Genomic DNA, 12,469 nt, shown 5'->3' with positions numbered 1-12,469 from the left:
TGCTTCCCATCACGCTCACAGAGGAACAGCTGAACACACAGACAGCTTCTTTCTCTCACAGTTCATTTTCTGGTGTTTATGATCAGCAGGTAGAAGAGACGCGATCATTTGTTTGGACAAACACAATCTAACACTGACGGACCCGAGACGGCAGCTTTGTTTGTTTACTCCATCTAAATGTTACTCAGACATTGCTGATCGAATTGTGTCCAATCTTTGCGGAGGCGTCCAGCTCACTCTTACATTTTGGACATTTCTGCCACTTGGTTTCTGCAGTTTGTCACATGCAAATCTGAAGTCCTTCATTTACACTTCAGGGGTCAAATCGAGGTGACAGATTTGTCAGCTCAGAGGGAGGCAGCGTCGATCCTGGAGGGCGACATGTTTAATCTTCACAAAGGTGGAGGAGGATGATGTCAGGTGGTTCAGAGGTTGTACGGTGGATGATAAAAACTAAGGACAGAGAGGACGGGAAGTGAACAAAGAAAAAAGACAAAAGAAAAAAACATTTCGTAGTTATAAAGGTTCGTACAGGCCGTCCCCCCTTTCATTCACACAGTTCTAGCCTGAAGTCTTATTTAAAGAATATATCAACAGCCGAAGTCGATATTCTGTCAAAACTCATGTGCAGCGTTCTCCCTAAAAAGCAAGAGACATTTCCTTTGCAAAGTGAGAGACCGGGGAGTGATGACATCATTGTCAAGGAACTAACTCGCTCCAACAGAAGCTTTAATTTGAATATAACAATAAATAAATATTTACATGGTGATTCAAGACATTAATGAAGAGAATGCTGTACATCCTTCCATATTTTCCTTTTAGCTTCCTCTTCCCTTACTTCCTCCCTCCATCTTGCCTTATTTCCCCCATTTGCACTCTCCCTCCCTCACTCACTCCCTTCCTTCCTTCTTTCTTTCCTTCCTCACCTACATCCTTGTCCTTTCTCATCCTTTCCTTTCTCTCCTCTTTCTGTTGCTTCTCTCCCTCCTTGATAGTTTCCTGCCTTCTTAGTCTTTTCCTTCTACCTCATCTCCTTGTCTCCTCCTGTCATTGTAACAATGGGCGACAGAAGACGACAGAAGAAAGAGAATAATGGTCAGGACTTCATAACAGATTTAGTGATTTGGTGAACTTGAAGTAACCTTGAATCTCCACATTCCTCCACTCTGCTTTTATGTTATTACGGTCCCGGGTCATTTAATAACTGAATGATAATCTGATCAGCCTAAGTGCTTGGAAATAAAGAGGATGAAATGAAGCTTTCTTTATTCCCCCGGGGCAGACAGATGAGATTTTAGGGTTTCAATCCAAAATGCAACGAAGCAAATTTCATTGTGGAAAAATTCATCGCTCATTAGACGGAGAAATAACGATCCATCCTCAGAAATATCAGGATAGTGGGCGAGGTCTTAAAATGGCTTACAACTTAAATATTCTGCAACAAAAGAGCGAGTCAGCAACCAGTTTGTGAAACTTTTCACTTGAAAGAAGTTTTAGAAACCGAGTCTGAATAACTGGGCCGTGATTTGTCATCCTGGATGCAAGAAAATTGAAGGAAATGTTTTTAATCTACGAGACGAGTGAGATCGTAGATCTTTTGCGTCAGTTGGGGAAATAAATGAATCCATTGTCTTGATAAGAGCTATATGAGAAGATCATGACCACTGATGTCTAAACATGATCTTTTCCAACCCTGAGAGCAGTCAAATATCAGCACCGGTCACGGTCCCAGACCTGGTTTCTCAGGAGGGCTGAAACTTCCTGTAGTCTGAGCCCGGTTAAAGGCAGAAGCACGACAGACGATCAGGCAGGAAATGATTCGGGGAGTGGGAACAGGACCGCAGGTGGGCGGGGAGGTCAGGTATGGGGGTTGCTGCAGGGGTAGTGGGGGTTGCTGGATCTGAAGCAACAGGAGCGTTCGTACAAGGCTGAAATGTGCACTTGTGCATATTCAATTGGCCAACACAGTTTGTAGCCAAGTCGCCCCGAATGTTGAACCTGGTTCAACATTTTTTTGCCAGGCATCCCTGCGTTATTTTGCCAGAGCCCTCGATGTCGGTACCCACTGTGAGCACGCAGTCGTCTCATTATAAATAAATGATCAAGTGCAGCAAGTGAAGCCAATACAAGCTGTTTTTTGGTTGTGAACCCTTCTGTGAGCTCAGCGGCGTCTCTACCACCTTGTCCAGTGTATCTCGAGGCTTCCCATGCCCCCTTTTGTTGTGTTCTGGACCCCTGCCTGTGTAAAATGCCAGCGCGGAGTCCTGGAACACGGACAGCTGGCCGGGCAGCGCTCGAGGAAATCATGTAAGTTCAGACGGAGCCACTTGCTGTCGAGGTCGGAGTTCAAGTCAACGTCTTTTCTCTGTGAAAATGGCAGCCTGGAGGAGCGGAGGAGTTTTCTGGATGGACAGTTGGAACACAAAGAGACTATTTATGCAACACACTCAGAGTCGGCTAATCCCCCTTTACATAAGTCAGCTTATGGAGCAACAGGCCTTCTCAAACCGGCGGAGGTTCAGCCGACAAATATAAGTGGAATACACTGACGTTATTACAGGGAGAGGGAGCGAGACGAGCAGAGTACACTGCTCTCCTGTGGCGACAGATTCTGCTGGAAAAAAGCATTAAATCCGTTTTATTTTACCACTTTTACATTTACAAGGGAACACATCATAAAATGGTTTCATATCATCCGACTGCTACGCAAAGAATTATGTAATAAAGTCTTCTGAAATAAAGGGAAGATAACACTTACTGTATGAAAGGGAGCAGCGCTGTGACTTCTATGCTGACCCAGTTCTGGGAGTTACGTAACATATAGAGCACAGGCCCTTTTTGGATTACACAGGATTTTTTTCATATTGTGCAAAGATAGATGGAGGGCAGGGAATGTAGACAAAGGCAGAGAATATCTGTTTTACACACATTTTATCACCTCGTTTGTTCTTCCTCATTTTTATTAAAAAGATAATTTGATGCAGAGATGAAACCTTTGTTTAGCACAGTTAAAGCAACATAAAGCAAACATGTAATAGACCTTTTCACAGACACTTTGTCAACGCAGGAAAAGCACAGGTGGAATCCATAACATTAACGATGGCTGCATTCAATTTAGGCCAGCTGGTGCCAGGGCTCTGGTATCGGGCATGCTCACTAGCTTGCATGGCTAACTTAATAGAACGGAGCCATCGTTAATGTTATTGGTCACACCTGCTTTTCCTGCTTTGCAGCATGTCTGTGAGGGTCTGTTGTTTAAATCTCAAGGATTCACATCTATAGATCTTAGGCAGCCCGTCCTCATTAGAAAAACAACCACGTAGGTCAACTAAGAAAGCTCATCATGACCCATGTTTACGTTTGTTGTTTGGCGACAACCTCCAGCGGCGGTGGTGCTATGGCTGCAGAGGAAGAAGAGCAAAAAAGTCCGTATGGCAAGAGGGTTGGGGATGGATTGTTAAACAAGCACAGGACTTTCATTCCAACCCCAGTCATCAGAATAAATGTTAGCGGAGTACTTTTCTGCAAAACCACAGTTGTAACCATAAGTTGTTTCGGGTTAATTTTCCATTTTTCTCTCTGCTTAGGTTTAGGCACAGAAACACTTGGTTGTGGTTCGGAAAACATGGTTTGACTGAAAATACACCTGCTTTGGTCGCCACAAAAACAGCTGGAAATCTCCTCACAGAGTCCAACTGCAGTCGCCCAGTTGGAAGCCATGTGGCTCGTAATGACGGCACCACCGTCCACTCCACCTCCGTGACGTGAAAGTCAGAGATACGATGGAGGTCTGGTGAGCCTGTTGCCGGTACGTCATGTTGATTTTCTTAACGGTCATACTGGCAAACAAACTATTCAGTCGTATGATGATGTGTCGAGGATGAGACCAGGGAACTTCAATACTGTTAAATCCTCTTTGATTTTTTCTGATTTCTAAGAGTAACAACAACATTTGAGTGAGCATGTAGAATAACAGTAGAGGCAGCGCTCCGATGGTGGAAGAGTGCTGGGAGGCAGGAATGTAAGTCCAGTACTTGTGCACCAGGACTGCAGATGGATTGAGAGTTTGGCAGAAAGATGTGATGAACCATGGTGGAGCCCACAATAAGACCCGAGGACTCACTGCTGCGAGAGGAGAAAGGGGGTAATTGGCAGATCCTTGTAGCTGTGCCAGCATGGACACATCGCCTCTCTAAGTAATGTTGCTGCGCCTGCTGGCCACGGCGGGATCCCAGAGCAGCTGCCACAACAGGATCCTGGAGAACAGGCGAATGCGTGTCCAACACCTGGAATCTGTTCTCAAGCTGTATGGTCTCAGGGGGATCAGGATAAGAGTGAGTCCTCCCTTCTCATCTACAATCCCTAGTGTTGCCTTGTGTGGGCGGATTCAGTGCAGAGAGCCTGCGATTCCCTTCGGTGCAAACCTGTTTTCCTCCTGTGTTGAGGCTGATGAAAAGTTGTAGAACAGGCCAAAATCTTAAGCTCGGCACCGAACCGCAGCCAGGGATCAGGATGAGCAACAGTAACCGCAGCGTTGTCAGAGGATCGATTACCAACTTCTCTGGATCCAAACCAGATTCTTGTCTCCTCACCAGGACGCTGATCTTTTACAGGTGGGACAGCAAAAGCAGCAGTGGTGAGACAGTCAAGAAGTCTCTCGTCTTTACTGATTTGGTGGAGGAGAACAATTTCTTTGTTTGGGTCAGTCATCTTCTGTGCAAGGCTGATGTATCTGGGTCAATCAGTGGGTCAGTGTTAGGGTCTCATTAGCTACGTTTGTAGGGGCGTGGTACCTCAGAGAGAACAAAAACTTGAAGTCTGTTCTCAAGTCCGATTATAAATGATGGTTCACTTAAATTAACCACAAGATCACTAATACAAAACTCACTTATTTATATAAAAGCTATGGTCGAGCAGCTGAGCAACAGATGAGCAGCTCAACAATAATTACACAACTTTTCAGAACAACAATGACAAAAACTGTTGGCAGTGAACATTTGACACATCACAGTCACAGAGCACTCGTCGTGTTGGTGGCAACCAAACCAGGTATTTTAAACCAAAACATGATCTTTTCCTCACCGTAGCTAAGTGCTTTGTGCCTAAACCTAACCATTTTTTAAATGTAACACTGAACATAGAGAAATGTAAAGTTGCAACATGAACATTTGGTACATCAGGCTCACCTCTGGTCTGGGAAAGGTTGAGCTCAGCGCTGCGCTAAGTTCAACAGCAAGTCACTGACTCTGTCCATCTGCCGTCTGGAGCAGGTCGTACGCAGTTGGTTTGGATGTTACTCACTGAAAACAGCTGCAGCCGGACACTGAGCTGAAATGTGAACCCCACAAAGATCAAAACAACAAGCTAAAAGAGGCTTCAAGGCTCCGTACGGGTGATAATTCTCTGTGGGTGTTTCACTACATCACATTACACAACGGTCGTCTGATCCCTATTGATTTGAACAGCCTTAATAAAAAGATGCATGTCTCTACTTAAAGAGGAATTGTAATGGACTAATAAAAGATTACACTTAACGTACTTCATCCTTCATTTTTAACTATAACATGATGGAGGATGCTAAGTAATGCAGAATGAAGCAGACGTTGTTTCTCTCCCTCAGTGGACTCACATCTGGTTTCTACAACAACAGAGTCGTTGAACGACAGAAATTATGTCTTCATAAATATCAGATAATATGTTTTTGGTTTCTGCACTATAACCTGCCTGGGGTCAGACTCAACATAGCAGCTGAGAAACCTGTATGACTTTCAGTTTGTCTCAGCTGAAGCTAACTGCGAAAGCACGTCTCGGGGGGGGGAAAGTGTTATTAATCCACTTTTTCTGCCATAACTGTCTCAAATGAACAATCCTACCAAGCCAAAGCCGTCGTCTGTAGGACTCCAGGCAGCAGGGCTCGTCTGCCTCAACCCGCAGACAGATGGCTGCCCAGCAGGACTTCAGGGCGAGCGACAGCACTCCTCTGACGGCCAATTCATCTCTGATCCAGCAGCCTGAACTCTGACCTAAGTGTAAATGAGGGCTCGCACACACAAGGCACTCTGGGAAGGCGGCCCTGCGAGTCGCCAGGAGAGAAGAGAGGACAGGCCTGGAAATGGAAACACATGGTATTTACTGTCCAGTGAGCTAAGATCGGAAACAATTTATCCCATTTATGAATATTTATGACATAAACATGTCAGAGCAAGCCCCAGCTATCAAACTGTTGATCTGTGTTCACGTCACATTAAACTGTCGTGTGGTTTTGACATTAGCTGGAATAAAACCGTTGAATATTTTTCTTGATCTCAACTAAAGTGGTATAATTTAGACTTGTCATTAAAATGTCATTAAATGTTACAAAGCCACTTTGACAAGAGGAAATGTACTGTCAGAAAAAGATATTTTGCGACCGGGAAAATTCACCTGAATGCCCTCTCAAGTCAGAACAACATCTCGGAAAGTTGGATAAAATTTTCGGACACGAGTTGCTGAGTTTATGTCATATGTTATATCACTCAAATACTAGAAACAGCTGTCAATGCTCTGAGATAAAAAAAAAAAAAAACAACTTGTTCTTGGTGTCCACGTTGCTCCCACGTTCAGACATGACGCACACAAACATACACGAAATCAGAAGAACGACATCAGTCCTCAGGAAATGGGACCAACTGAGGAGGAGCATGTGACTGGAGCATAAGTAGCAAGGTGATTTAAGGAAGTTTTACTTGTTGCTTAAGAAGGTTAACCACTAACTGGTGCTAACAGTAGCTGGCCGGTGGTTAGCTGTGGAGCTAGTGCCCCTGTTTGGTGACAGCCCCAGGCTGGGAGGACCAAACCTGTCAAGAAAACCACCTTGGTGCGCTGTGTTTGGTCCCGAAGACGCTGCTTGTGGTTAACGATGTTAAGAAGAATATTTATTCACAGTGGCAAACATGACACGATGGTAAACAAGTAAAACAAACATATCCATTCTTGCCAAAAGCGACGACTTCATTGTAATAAAGCTGCTCACATCCACGAGGACTGAATTTTATTATAACTTCAGTGCACTGACTGAAGCTCTGACTTATTGACCAGGGATTTCATATGTTAGCCACACTGGAGTTTAAATACAGAGCAGCAGAGAGAAACACCAGCAGTTCAGACACGGCAAAGTTGTTTGAAATTAAAATGTGTCAAACCACGAGGGTAACCGGGCTTTTATGGTACCAGGTGTTGATTCTGGAGAAGATTTAAGGATTAAAAAGTACTTTGTACTTTGTTTTCAAATAAAGATTAATCTTCTGTTTTATTTTTCATCTCTTGTTTTCCATTAATCCCACACATGGTCACACCTCAGCTCTGCTCGCAGAGAGCAGCACACACTCAGTCCATGTGTGTGTCTGCTGTGAAGGACAAGTGAAGGACGTCTTCCTCCTGTCACCGCCTCCGTCTGAACCTGCTCACACACCCACACACACACACACACACACACACACACACACACACACACACACAGAGGCATGCTTCCTTATGCATGTATGTATGTGCACACATGCAGTCGATGTCTCAAATACTGATGTACACACACCCACACACACACACACACACACTCACACACACGTACAGAAACACATATGCATCCTTGTGAAAAATACACACACACATACATGTTGAATAAATGCACACACCAACGCACGAAACCAGCTCTCGTTGTCGGTCTTCCAGGCTTTAATAAACCAGGACTCTGAAAAAGCTTTCGGGATATCGAGCGGTCCAAACAATGGGGGGAAATGGCATTGGGGTTTCCATGGCAACTGCTGCAAGCTGCTAAGAGGGCTGCTTTGAAAACATATGTCAGACTTGACTGGTCTGTTCACAGTGAGCCTAGCAACAGATTCTCTGTGCAGCCTATCACACTGTCTCGCACAGCGCTCGCTGTTCTAACATTTGACTTGCTGTCTGTCAGCGGTCTGGAATGATTCAGGCAGAGAAAACTACTCCCATTAATGAAAACATTAAAAAGACAACTTCAGCCTCTCTGGCTGAGAGAGGCAGGAGCCCAACAACTACATGAAAACATTTCCTTATTTCAGCTTCTTCGTTTAAAGATTTTACTGACGCAAAAATCCATAACAGCTAATCTCTGCCTCAGAGATGCAAACGATTAACATTCACTGAGCACCAAAATATGATCTCTAACCTCCCTATATTGAGTTACAAACATCTCCCTTCTCACAAGGCAGACTTTGCTGTCTTTCAGAACCACAGACAGTTTAACAGGTGCTGCTGTCCGCAGGATCCGGTCTTTCCTCACAGAGGAAGCAATGCAACTCCTGGTCCAAGCGCTGGTCATCTCCCGCCTGGACTACTGCAACTCGCTCTTGGCTGGACTCCCAGCCACTGCGACTAAACCGTTGCAGCGTATCCTGTTTACAAGGCTAGCACAGGAGCTTTAGAGGGTTTTCAGGCCCGTGCTGAACCAGAGAAACCTGGCTCAGCAGCCTCCTAGTGGACAAGTTGATGAGGGGAAATACACTACAGAGGTGATTTACAGCGGACTCTGGGGAAATTGTAGACACGCCAGGTTCAGGCGGGGACAGAAAAGACATGAAGCAGCAGGAGCCAGATCGTAGCAAGTTAATTTGTAAGTAGCGTGGTACATCATCCATCATGTTTAATAGTCCGCAGGCATTTGTTTTTGCCAAGTCCGAAGTTATTTATTCTCATGTTCTGAACAGAGATACTTGAAATCTACAAAATGTCTCTACGCTGGTTGTTCCAACACATTTATAATTGTTAACGTTACCGCTTTTGCCCGTAAGGAAAAATCTGGATGCGCCGTCTGTGGTGGAGCCCCGTTGCCAGCCGCTCAGTGATGCACGGAGCCAAAAAAGTTCAACTTTTATAATTTCAGCGCTCCTGGTGACGGCTTATACCACCAAACAGGCCAAGTGAAGAAAAAAACAAAAAGAAAGAGGCAAAGAGAGCCGCCTCGAAAAAAACAAAGGAGTCGTGCAAGTGTGGTGAGTGAGTTGGAGTGTTTCTGATATTTTACAGGCTCAACAAATGATTTAATACATTTTAATCCTGTCCAAGATTGTCAATATCTGCCTGTAGAGTTCACATTGCTGCTCTGGTCCACACCTGTGCAGCTTCTTCTTCTCTTCAGGTCCCATGTGGTTGAATTGTTGTTTGTCGCTGCAGAGGTGGTGGGTGGGTTGTACCAGCAGCAGCAGCTCAGTGCCATATCACTGCCACACAATGTGAAGAGCAAGGTGGGAGGGAGGGTATGAAGAAGAAGAGAGAGACATATGAAAATAGATGGGAGGGGGAGGGAGGGGAATATGGGGAGAGGGAGGAATTGGAAAACAGGGATGGAGGCTGATTAGGGGGGAGGAAGAGAAGAGCGAGAGATGCGTCATACCAAAACATTAGTATGCAATCAAGTTGCTGGTGCGGTAAGGATTGTCGTTGTCTGTCGACGGCTGCTGCAGCCTTTCAAATCTACACTGCAATGTCACACACACACACACACACACACACACACACACACAGAGAGTTGATCAGTGACACCACACAAACAACAACACTTCTACTCCCTCCATTGTCTGAGAGAAAATAAAGGAAAAGAAAAGAATTACCATTTCCATGTCAGTTTGTGCAGAAGAGCTTCATATATCCTGTTATTGATCCATGTCACACTTTCACAGGGGCTTATTAGAGGGCTGGAGCTGGAAATGAGCCAGGGCTGCACACACACACACACACACGCACACACACACACACACACACCACACACACACACACAGAGTAAAGTAACGAGCAGTGGATACTCTCATCAGTATGGTCTCTGTGTTCTCCTACAATAGAATTATTTAATTAGGAAAGAGGGAAGAGAAGAAGAAAGATTGAGTCATGTAAAGGAATGACGATAGATAGATAGATAGATAGATAGATAGATAGATAGATAGATAGATAGATAGATAGATTCAGTTTTTCAAAATAAAAGCAAATCTGTGTAAAACTGTAATGTGGCCTCTGGCTCAGTAGAAGGAGAGAGTACGAGGGATTAGAGGGAATTTATTTATTACTTGTTTAATTAGTTTTCCAGCAGCGCTGCCAGAAACAGAAGCTGTTGAGGTGTTTGTTATTAAACAGAGGTAAAATGTTTAAAAAAAAATTGAGCAGAACGGGAAACTGAGGAGCAGCAGCAGAGTTTCAGTTTCTCTGCGGCAGATTTTAGGCTCGAGCCCTTTGTGATGTTTGTTCTTTCAACAGCATGTATGAAGTGTGTGTGTGTGTGTGTGTGTGTGTGTGTGTGTGTGTGTGTGTGTGTGTGTGTGTGTTCATGTACGTTTGGGTGGGGGGGGGAAGGGGGACTCTAAGACATTGATGAGCTGCACCCTTCCTCTCTCTCTCTCTCTCCTCTCTCTCTCCCTCTCTCTCTCTCCATCGCTGTGGTCCTTGGCAGGTCCACGTTGCCATGGCAACGCTCACATTGCCGCAGGCTGGCTGGAGCGAGGCGCGCTGGTTGAAAAAGAAAGCAGGAGAGAGGAAGAGAGAGAGAGAGAGAGCGAGCAAGTGAGTGAGTGAGAGAGAGATCACTGCAGAGGGAGGGGAGGGCAGGCGAGAATTGGTTCTCCAATTCATTACCCCTACAACACCACCTCCCCCCCCCCCGACACCACCTCCCCCAGCTCCCCCTCGCCATCCCATCTCCCTCCCCCACCCCCCAAATCTTATCATTGGCATCGGCTCGGCTGGGCCGTGGAAAGGCCTCTGCTCTGCTCAGTAGTCTGAACACGTTGGATCCAAACTTAAGACTGCATTTATTATTCATCCTCCTCCTCGGCAGACAGCACCGCAGCCTAACACTACACACACACACACACACACACACACACACACACACACACACACACACACTCACAAAGAACCTGCACTGGGACCAGACAGTGAGAAGCTAACACACACACACACACACACACACACACACAGCATTACACAGAGCGGTATATTGCATCAATCTATTACCCTCGGACTGTCTAATGCATTACAGTGGAGACACGAGCAGGTGTAAGTTTACTGTCTGCAGATGGAGGTAAAGTGACTAACAGGAAGTGAAGACGCCTCGCTGCCTCCTCAGCTCATATTTGACCCCTGTGACCTTCCAGTTGAGCCTCAGTAGACCTGATGACTCATGAGTAGAGGTGATGAAGTTTCAGTAAAATCTTGTGAGGATCAGAAAGTCTCACAGTTTGAAGGCTTCGACGCAGATAAAGTTTCCTAATTCTGATCTGTGAGGTTTTTAACGTTTTGGCTCAGATTTGATATTCCCACACGTCCAAAAGCTGCTGTGTTTGTGTTTCCTGCTGAAAAACAGAAACCAATCACTCCGGTTTACAGCGAAGGAGCTTTTGGTTGATGACACCTCCGAATATTCATCATGTGATAATATGAAAAGAGAAAAATACAAAAAGCTGCTGATAATATGCAGCTCCTTGAAGTACATTTAAAACGAGTTCGCACTGTGCTTTTTAATAATCACATTTTCATCCAGAAGCAAAATACTACTCATGTTTTTGATTAAAATAAGGACCATCTTTAATAAGAACAGAAACTATTTCCCAGCATCTTTCTGACTCCTTCAGTCAAATGTCACTCTGTGCTCCTCGAACATGAACCTGCCTCACTGCCTCGGCTGAGGTCTGACCTCTGACCCCTCAGCTGCTACAGTGAACAGTGACTGCGGTGCGTTCAAGGGGACACACACGCTCAGTCCGAGTTGCTAAGATACAGTATGGCCGAGCAGGTCTGAATCCACCGTGAACCTGAACAATCGCAGCCTGCTTACTTACAGTGCTACTATTCTGTTTCTTCTTTCTCTTTCATGATCTCAATTAAACAATCCAGCATAATGAACAACTTCTCCATTAAAGAATAATGCAAAGACTGTAGATGCTCGAGGCTGCTCATGTTATATGTATAAGTATGTTCACAGTTGCACAATGATCAGAGTAATTCCCCTGAGAGAAACCACGTCACTGCACCTGTAGTACGACATTATTGTTTTGTGTCCTCCGCTGCCTCCCCACAGAGGACGCAGCCAGAATAATGATGCCGTCACAGCTCCAACAGGAGCCGAGTCGAGCCCTCCACGATCCACTTAAAGATATAACATGTGACATTTCTGCATTAAAATGTCTAAAAACTGTAACGTGAATCAAACATTCAAACATCACGTCGTCTGTGAACTTTTCTGCCTCGGTCCTGTTCATTTAGACTTTCATCTGCAGCGCTGGTTGTTTAACAATGGTAACAACAACTCCCATGATCCCACGCTACCCGTGTCTTCTGCTTTGTTTTGACTGAGAGACCCCCAGTGGCAGAATTTACATGCTGTGCATTTAATGATTGAAGAAGGCATGTGTTGTAATTTAAAGAGTGAGGAACACTGTGTTGTTTGTTAACAACTAGGAGGAGTGAG

The sequence above is a fragment of the Pagrus pagrus genome, assembly GCF_965226575.1.
Source record: "Pagrus pagrus genome assembly, chromosome: 4".
Taxonomy (NCBI): domain Eukaryota; kingdom Metazoa; phylum Chordata; class Actinopteri; order Spariformes; family Sparidae; genus Pagrus; species Pagrus pagrus.
Note: the sequence above shows the minus strand (reverse complement) of the source record.